This window comes from Petromyzon marinus, unplaced genomic scaffold (genome assembly GCF_048934315.1).
Source record: "Petromyzon marinus isolate PM22_M1 ecotype Great Lakes invasive population unplaced genomic scaffold, UKy_Petmar_22M1.pri1.0 PM_Scaffold_337, whole genome shotgun sequence".
Taxonomy (NCBI): Eukaryota; Metazoa; Chordata; class Hyperoartia; order Petromyzontiformes; family Petromyzontidae; genus Petromyzon; species Petromyzon marinus.
The window spans coordinates 20,001-29,649 of NW_027423321.1; the positions used below are offsets into that span (position 1 = coordinate 20,001).

A 9,649-nucleotide genomic window follows, 5' to 3' on the forward strand; every position below is an offset into this window, starting at 1 on the left:
GTGACCATGGCACAGTACATATCTTTATTGTATCTGTGTGTGTGTGTGTGTACACTGTGTGTGTGTACACTGTGTGTACACTGTGTGTGTACACTGTGTGTACACTGTGTGTGTGTGTCTCAGTATAAACTTCAACCAGGACTCCACCCTGCTCTGCGTATCCAGTGACCATGGCACAGTACATATCTTTATTGTATCTGTGTGTGTGTGTGTACACTGTGTGTGTGTACACTGTGTGTACACTGTGTGTGTGTCTCAGTATAAACTTCAACCAGGACTCCACCCTGCTCTGCGTATCCAGTGACCATGGCACAGTACATATCTTCGCTGCAGAGGACCCCAAACGGAACAAACAGTCTAGGTGAGGATCCGTGTCTCACTCTGTCTCTGTGTCTCTGTCTCTGTGTCTCTGTGTCTGTGTCTGTGTCTCTGTGTCTCTGTGTGTGTCTCTGTGTCTCTGTCTGTGTGTCTCTGTGTCTCTGTGTCTCTGTGTGTGTGTGTCTCTGTGTGTGTGTCTCTGTGTGTCTCTGTGTCTCTGTGTGTGTGTCTCTGTGTCTCTGTCTGTGTGTCTCTGTGTCTCTGTCTGTGTGTCTCGCTCTGTCTCTGTCTGTGTGTCTCTGTCTGTGTGTCTCTGTCTGTGTGTCTCTGTCTGTGTGTCTCTGTCTCGCTCTGTCTGTGTGTCTCTGTGTGTGTGTGTCTCTCTGTCTCTGTGTCTGTGTCTCTGTCTCTGTGTGTGTGTCTCTGTGTCTCTGTGTGTGTGTCTCTGTGTCTCTGTCTGTGTGTCTCTGTGTCTCTGTGTCTCTGTGTGTGTGTGTCTCTGTGTGTGTCTCTGTGTGTCTCTGTGTCTCTGTGTGTGTGTCTCTGTGTCTCTGTCTGTGTGTCTCTGTGTCTCTGTCTGTGTGTCTCGCTCTGTCTCTGTCTGTGTGTCTCTGTCTGTGTGTCTCTGTCTGTGTGTCTCTGTCTCGCTCTGTCTGTGTGTCTCTGTGTGTGTGTCTCTCTGTCTCTGTGTCTGTGTCTCTGTGTGTCTCTCTGTGTCTCTGTCTGTCTCTGTCTGTCTCTGTCTGTGTGCCTCGCTCTGTCTCTGTCTGTGTGTCTCTGTCTGTGTCTGTCTCTGTCTGTCTCTGTGTCTCTGTGTCTCTGTCTGTGTCTGTCTCTGTGCCTGTGTCTGTCTCTGTCTGTCTCTGTGTCTCTGTCTGTCTCTGTGTCTCTGTCTGTCTCTGTGTCTTTCTCTCCCCGTGTCTCTCTCTCTCTGTCTTTGTTTCTGTGTCTCTCTGTGTGTCTATGTGTCTCTGTGACTGTCTCTGTCTCACTGTCTCTGTGTGTTTCTGTGTCTCACTGTGTCTCTCTGTGTCTCTCTGTCTCTCTGTGTTTGTGTCTCTGTGCGTGTGTCTGTGTCTCACTGTCTCTGTGTCTCACTGTCTCTGTCTCACTCTGTCTCTGTGTATCTCTCTGTGTGTCTCTCTGTGTCTCTGTCTGTCTGTGTCTCTGTCTGTGTCTCTGTGTCTCTGCCTGCGTTTCTGTGTCTCTGTCTGTGTCTCTGTCTGTCTCTGTCTGTGTCTCTGTCTGTGTGTCTCTGTCTGTGCCTCTCTGTTTGTGTCTCTGTGTGTCTCTGTGTGTCTCTGTGTGTGTCTCTCTGTCTCTCTGTGTGTCTCTATGTGTGTCTCTCTGTGTCTCTGTGTGTGTCTCTGTGTCTCACTGTCTCTGTGTCTCACTGTCTCTGTGTCTCTCTGTGTCTCTCTGTGTGTCTCTGTGTCTCTGTCTCTGTGTGTCTCTGTGTGTCTCTGTGTGTGTCTCTCTGTCTCTCTGTGTGTCTCTATGTCTCTGTATGTCTCTGTCTCTGTGTGTCTCTCTGTGCCTCTCTGTCTATGTATCTGTGTCTCTGTGTGTCTCTCTGTGTGTCTCTCTGTGTCTCTGTGTGTCTCTCTGTGTCTCTGTGTGTCTCTATGTGTGTCTCTCTGTGTCTGTGTTCTCTGTGTGTGTCTCTCTGTGTGTCTCTGTGTATGTCTCTGTCTCTATGTGTGTCTCTGTGTGTCTCTGTGTGTCTCTATTTGTGTCTCTGTGTGTCTCTGTGTGTGTCTCTGTGTGTCTCTCTGTGTCTCTGTGTGTCTGTCTGTGTCTCTGTGTGTCTCTATCTGTGTCTCTATGTGTGTCTCTGTGTGTCTCTGTGTGTGTCTCTGTGTGTCTCTATGTATGTCTCTGTCTCTATGTGTGTCTCTGTGTGTGCCTCTGTGTGTCTCTATGTATGTCTCTGTCTCTATGTGTGTCTCTATGTATGTCTCTGTCTCTATGTGTGTCTCTGTGTGTGTCTCTGTGTGCCTCTCTGTCTGTGTCTCTGTCTCTGTGTGTCTCTGTGTGTGTCTCTCTGTGTCTCTGTGTGTCTCTCTGTGTCTCTATGTGTGTTTCTGTGTGTCTCTATTTGTGTCTCTCTGTGTCTCTGTGTGTCTCTGTGTGTGTCTCTGTGTCTCTCTGTGTATGTCTCTGTCTCTGTGTGTCTCTGTGTGTCTCTGTGTGTGTGTCTCACTGTCTCTGTGTCTCTCTGTGTCTCTCTGTGTGTCTCTCTGTGTCTCACTGTCTCTGTGTGTCTCTGTGTGTGTCTCTGTGTGTCTCTCTGTGCCTCTGTGTGTGTCTCTGTGTGTCTCTGTATGTCTCTGTATGTGTGTCTCACTGTCTCTGTGTCTCTCTGTGTCTCTGTGTCTCTCTGTGTGTCTCTGTGTGTCTCTATGTGTGTCTCACTGTCTCTGTGTCTCTGTGTGTCTCTGTGTCTCTGTCTCTCTGTGTGTCTCTGTGTGTCTCTGTGTGTGTCTCTATGTGTGTCTCACTGTCTCTGTGTCTCTGTGTGTCTCTGTGTCTCTGTCTCCCTGTGTGTCTCTAGCCTGGCATCCGCGAGTTTTCTCCCCAAGTACTTCAGCTCCAAGTGGAGCTTCTCACGCTTCCAAATCCCCACCGCATCACACTGCCTCTGTGCCTTCGGCAGTGAACAGAACTCCGTCATCGGTGAGTACCACGACCCACCCACCCACTCACTCACTCGCCTACCCACACACTCACCTACCCACCCACACACTCACCCACCCACCCACACACTCACCCACCCACCCACACACTCACCCACCCACCCACACACTCACCCACCCACACACTCGCCCACCCACTCACTCGCCTACCCACACACTCACCCACCCACACACTCGCCCACCCACTCACTCGCCTACCCACACACTCACCCACCCACCTACTCACTCGCCTACCCACACACTCACCCACCCACACACTCACCCACTCACCCACCCACACACTCACCCACCCACCCACACACTCACCCACCCACTCACCCACTCACCCACCCACCTACACACTCACTCACCTACACACTCACCCACCTACTCACTCACCTACCCACACACTCACCTACCCACACACTCACCCACCCACACACTCACCCACCCACCCACCCACTCACCCACTCCCCCACCCACCTACACACTCACTCACCTACACACTCACCCACCTACTCACTCACCTACCCACACACTCACCTACCCACACACTCACCCACCTACCTACTCACTCACCCACCCACCCACACACTCACCCACCCACCTACTCACTCACCTACCCACCCACACACTCACCCACCTACCCACACACTCACCTACCCACACACTCACCCACCCACACACTCACCCACCCACCCACACACTCACCTACCCACACACTCACCCACCCACCCACACACTCACCCACCCACCTACACACTCACCTACCTACACACTCACCTACCCACACACTCACCCACCCACCTACTCACTCGCCTACCCACACACTCACCCACCCACACACTCACCTACCCACACACTCACCCACCCACACACTCACCTACCCACACACTCACCCACCTACACACTCACCTACCCACACACTCACCCACCCACACACTCACCCACCTACACACACACTCACCCACCCACACACTCACCCAACTACACACACATTCACCCACCTACTCACTCACCTACCCACACACTCACCTACCCACACACTCACCCACGCACACACTCACCCACCTACACACACACTCACCCACCCACACACTCACCCACCTACACACACACTCACCCACCTACACACACACTCACCCACCCACACACTCACCCACCCACACACTCACCCACCCACCTACTCACTCACCTACCCACACACTCACCTACCCACACACTCACCCACCCACCCACACACTCACCCACCCACCTACACACTCACCTACCTACACACTCACACTCTCACTCACCTACCCACACACTCACCTACACACTCAACCACCCACCTACACACTCACCTACCCACCTACACACTCACTCACCCACCTACTCACTCAAGAACCCACCTACACACTCACCCACCCACCTACACACTCACCTACCCACACACTCACCTACCCACTCACTCACCCACCCACACACTCACCCACCTACACACTCACCCACCTACACACACACTCACCCAACTACACACACACTCACCCACCTACCCACACACTCACCCACCTACACACTCACCCACCCACCCACACACTCATCCACCCACCCACACACTCACCCACCCACCTACTCACTCACCTACCCACACACTCACCTACCCACACACTCACCTACACACTCACCCACCTACACACACACTCACCCACCTACACACACACTCACCCACCTACTCACTCACTCACTCACCTACCCACACACTCACCCACCCACCCACACACTCACCTACCCACACACTCACCTACCTACACACTCACCTACCCACCTACACACTCACCTACCTACACACTCACTCACCTACCCACACACTCACCCACCTACTCACCTACCCACTCACTCACTCACCCACCTACTCGCCCACCTACTCACTCACTCACCTACACACTCACCCACCTACTCACTCACCCACCTACTCACCTACCCACCTACTCACCCACCTACACTCACCCACCTACACTCACCCACCTACTCACTCACCTACCCACTCACTCACCTACTCACTCACCTACCCACCTACACTCACCTACCCACTCACTCAGCCACTCACCCGCCCACTCACCTGCCCACTCACCCGCCCACTCACCCGCCCACTCACTCACCCACCCACTCACACACCCGCTCACTCACTCACCCACTCACCCACCCGCTCACCCACCCACTCACCCACTCACCCACTCACTCACCCACCCACCCACTCACCCACTCACCCACTCACCCACTCACTCACCCACCCACTCACCCACTCACTCACCCACTCACTCGCTCACCCACTCACTCACCCACTCACTCACTCACCCACTCACCCACCCACTCACCCACTCACTCACCCACCCACTCACTCACCCACTCACCCACCAACCCACTCACTCACTCACCCACTCACTCACCCACTCACTCACCCACTCACTCACTCACCCACCCATCCACCCACTCACCCACTCACCCACCCACTCACTCACCCACTCACTCACCCACCCACTCACTCACCCACCTACTCACCCACCCACTCACTCACCCACTCACTCACCCACTCACTCACTCACCCACTCACCCACCCACCCACCCACTCACTCACCCACTCACTCACCCACCCACTCACTCACCCACCTACTCACCCACCTACTCACCCACCCACTCACCCACTCACTCACCCACTCACTCACCCACTCACTCACCCACTCACTCACCCACTCACTCACTCACTCACCCACTCACCCACTCACTCACTCACCCACTCACTCACCCACTCACCCACTCACTCACCCTCTCAATCACCCACTCACTCATCCACTCACTCACTCACTTACCCACTCACTCACCCACTCACTCACCCACTCACCCACTCACTCACTCACTCACCCACTCACTCACCCACCCTCCCACTCACTCACCCTCTCAATCACCCACTCACTCACTCACCCACTCACTCACTCACTCACCCACCCACTCACCCACCCACTCACCCGCCCACTCACTCACCCACCCGCTCACTCACTCACCCACTCACCCACTCACTCACCCACTCACTCACCCACTCACTCACCCACCCACTCACTCACCCACTCACTCACTCACCCACTCACTCACTCACCCACCCACTCACTCACTCACCCACCCACCCACTCACCCACTCACCCACCCACCCACCCACTCACCCACCCACTCACCCACCCACTCCAACCCGTAGTGTCTCTCCCCCTGTGTAGCTATCTGTGCTGATGGCACCTACTACAAGTTCCAGTTCAACCACAAGGGGGAGTGCAGCCGAGACGTCTACGCCCAGTTCCTCGAGATGACCGACGACAAAATATAGCCCCGTTGCCCGGGCCTCGCAAGGCCTCTCATACCCCTCCTAGGCCTAGCCAGGCCGTCCTAGGCCTCGCCAGACTTTCCTAGGCCTCGCCAGGCTTTCCTAGGCCTCGCCAGGCCTTCGTAGGCCTCACCAACTTATCCTAAGCCTTGCCAGACCTTCATAGGCCTAGCCAGGCCGTCCTAGGCCTCGCCAGGCTTTCCTAGGCCTCGCCAGGCCTTCGTAGGCCTCACCAACTTATCCTAAGCCTTGCCAGACCTTCGTAGGCCTAGCCAGGCTGTCCTAGGCCTCGCCCGGCTTTCCTAGGCCTCTCAAGGCCTTCGTAGGCCTCACCAACTTAACCTAAGCCTAGCCAGGCCGTCCTAGGCCTCGCCAGACTTTCCTAGGCCTCGCCCAGCTTTCCTAGGCCTCTCAGGGCCTTCGTAGGCCTCACCAACTTATCCAAAGCCTTGCCAGACCTTCGTAGGCCTAGCCAGGCCGTCCTAGGCCTCGCCCGGCTTTCCTTGGCCTCGCCCGGCTTTCCTAGGCCTCGCCAGCCCTTCCTAGGCCTTACCAGCCCGTCCTAGGCCTTACCAGCCCGTCCTAGGCCTCGCCAGCCCTTCCTAGGCCTAACCAGCCCGTCCTAGGCCTTACCAGCCCGTCCTAGGCCTCACCAGCTCTTCCTAGGCCTAACCAGCCCGTCCTAGGCCTTACCAGCCCGTCCTAGGCCTCACCGGCCCTTCCTAGGGCTTTGCCAGGACCTCGCCAAACCTACAAAAAGGGCCACTTCAGATTGCTCTTAAGTTGTTTTGCCCTTGACCTGCATAGGCCTAGGAAATGCCTGGCCAGGCTTCGCTAGGCCTCTGTGGCCTCTCCCGTAGACCTCTCCCGTAGACCTCTCCCTAGGCCTGTCCAGGCCTCCGCAGGGGGCCCCTCTGATTGCTCTTAAATTGTTTCGTGACCTAGGCGTGCGTAGGCCTCGCCCATGGCTTGCCTAGGCCTACCCCAGGCCCCTCTGATTTCTCCAAAGACTCCGCCGTAGGTCGCGCCAGGCCTCCCAAGGGGCCCCTCTGATTGCTGTTAAATTGTTTTGTGACCTAGGCCTATATAGGCCTAGCCAGGCCTCCTAAGTGGGGCCCTCCCTCTGATTGGCTCTTAAAAGTGTTTTGCTGTGTCCTAGGAAGGCGGCCTGCCCCGGCTTTACCGAGGCCTCGATTAGGCCTCACTTAGGCCTTCCTAGGCCTGGTCAGGCTTTAGGCCTTCCTAGGCCTGGCCAGGCTTCACTTAGGCCTTCCTAGGCCTGGCCAGGCTTCACTTCGGCCTTCCTAGGCCTGGCCAGGTCTTGCTTAGGCCTTCCTAGGCCTGGCCAGGCTTCTTTTAGGCCTTCCTAGGCCTGGCCAGGTCTTGTTTAGGCCTTCCTATGCCTGGCCAGGCTTCACTTAGGCCTTCCTAGGCCTGGCCAGGTCTTGTTTAGGCCTTCCTAGGCCTGGCCAGGTCTTGTTTAGGCCTTCCTAGGCCTGGCCAGGCTTCACTTAGGCCTTCCTAGACCTGACCAGGTCTTGTTTAGGCCTTCCTAGGCCTGGCCAGGTCTTGTTTAGGCCTCCCTAGGCCTGGCCAGGCTTCACTTAGGCCTTCCTAGGCCTGGCCAGGTCTTGTTTAGGCCTTCCTAGGCCTGGCCAGGTCTTGCTTAGGCTTTCCTAGGCCTGGACAGGCTTCACTTAGGCCTTCCTAGGCCTGGCCAGGCTTCACTTAGGCCTTCCTAGGCCTGGCCAGGTCTTGTTTAGGCCTTCCTAGGCCTGGCCAGGTCTTGTTTAGGCCTCCCTAGGCCTGGCCAGGTCTTGTTTAGGCCTTCCTAGGCCTGGCCAGGTCTTGTTTAGGCCTTCCTAGGCCTGGCCAGGCTTCACTCAGGCCTTCTTAGGCCTGGCCAGGCTTCACTTAGGCCATCCTAGGCCTGGCCAGGTCTTGTTTAGGCCTTCCTAGGCCTGGCCTTGTTTAGGCCTTCCTCGGCCTGGCCAGGCTTCGCTTAGGGCTTCCTAGGCCTGGCCAAGTCTTGTTTAGGCCTTCCTAGGCCTGGCCAGGCTTCACTTAGGCCATCCTAGGCCTGGCCAGGTCTTGTTTAGGCCTTCCTAGGCCTGGCCAGGTCTTGTTTAGGCCTTCCTAGGCCTGGCCAGGCTTCACTTAGGCCTTCCTAGGCCTGGCCAGGCTTCACTTAGGCCTCCCTAGGCCTGGCCAGGCTTCACTTAGGCTATCCTAGGCCTGGCCAGGCTTCACTTAGGCCATCCTAGGCCTGGCCAGGTCTTGTTTAGGCCTTCCTAGGCCTGGCCAGGTCTTGTTTAGGCCTTCCTAGGCCTGGCCAGGCTTCACTTAGGCCTTCCTAGGCCTGGCCAGGCTTCACTTAGGCCATCCTAGGCCTGGCCAGGTCTTGTTTAGGCCTTCCTAGGCCTGGCCAGGTCTTGTTTAGGCCTTCCTAGGCCTGGCCAGGCTTCACTTAGGCCTTCCTAGGCCTGGCCAGGTCTTGTTTAGGCCTTCCTAGGCCTGGCCAGGCTTCACTTAGGCCATCCTAGGCCTGGCCAGGTCTTGTTTAGGCCTTCCTAGGCCTGGCCAGGCTTCGGCTTTGACCTGTCTATTCATCCGCCTGTCCGTACTATTGATCTATTGATCGGTATTTGATCAGTGTATTGATCTATTTGTCTATTAATCTCCCTATTCGTCTGTCCATTGATCTGTTTGTCTATTGCTCGACTGTCAATTAATCTATTGATCTATTTGTCTATTCTGTCTGTTTGTCCGTCTGTCGATCGGGGGGAAGGGGGGGGGGGGAAAGTTGCTTGCAACTGAGGGTTGCAATCAACCGAGGTTGCAAGCAAATGCCGAGGTTGCAAGCAAATGAAGTTGCTTGCAACTGAGGTTGCAAGCAAATAAGGTTGCTTGCAACTGCAATTGCTGTGCTGATGAGGAAACATCGGGGACAGTCAGCCACGCTGAGAGTTTCACTGCGGGTCGTAATAAAGCGTTTGGCATACACGTGGGGTGGGTGGGTGAGTGAGTGGGTCAGTGGGTGGGTGGGTTAGTTGGTGGGTGGGTGAGTGGGTGGGTGGGTGAGTGGGTAGGTGAGTGGGTGGGTGAGTGGGTGGGTGGGTGAGTGAGTGGGTGGGTGGGTGAGTGAGTGGATGGGTGAGTGGGTGAGTGAGTGGGTGGATGAGTGGGTTAGTGGGTGGGTGAGTGGGTTAGTGGGTGGGTGAGTGGGTGGGTAAGTGGGTGGGTGGGTGAGTTGAGTGGGTGGGTGAGTGCGTGGGTGAGTGGGTGGGTAAGTGGGTGGGTGGGT

At 55.9% G+C, this 9,649-nt stretch overlaps 1 long non-coding RNA gene across 8 annotated transcripts in view; it reads left to right on the forward strand.

Moving 5' to 3' along the window:
• Nucleotides 1–9,095, forward strand: part of LOC142923214 (uncharacterized) — an 18,320-nt gene extending 9,225 nt beyond the window's left edge. For 2 of the 8 annotated variants that reach the window (XR_012940610.1, XR_012940605.1), the window contains exons 3-5: nt 260–361; nt 2,873–2,994; nt 6,242–9,095. This is a non-coding gene — a long non-coding RNA (uncharacterized LOC142923214). The remainder of the gene's footprint in view (nt 1–259; nt 362–2,872; nt 2,995–6,241) is intronic. The other 6 variants (XR_012940611.1, XR_012940609.1, XR_012940612.1 and 3 more) reach the window with 6 other exon arrangements.
• The last annotated feature ends 554 nt before the right edge of the window (nt 9,096–9,649 follow it).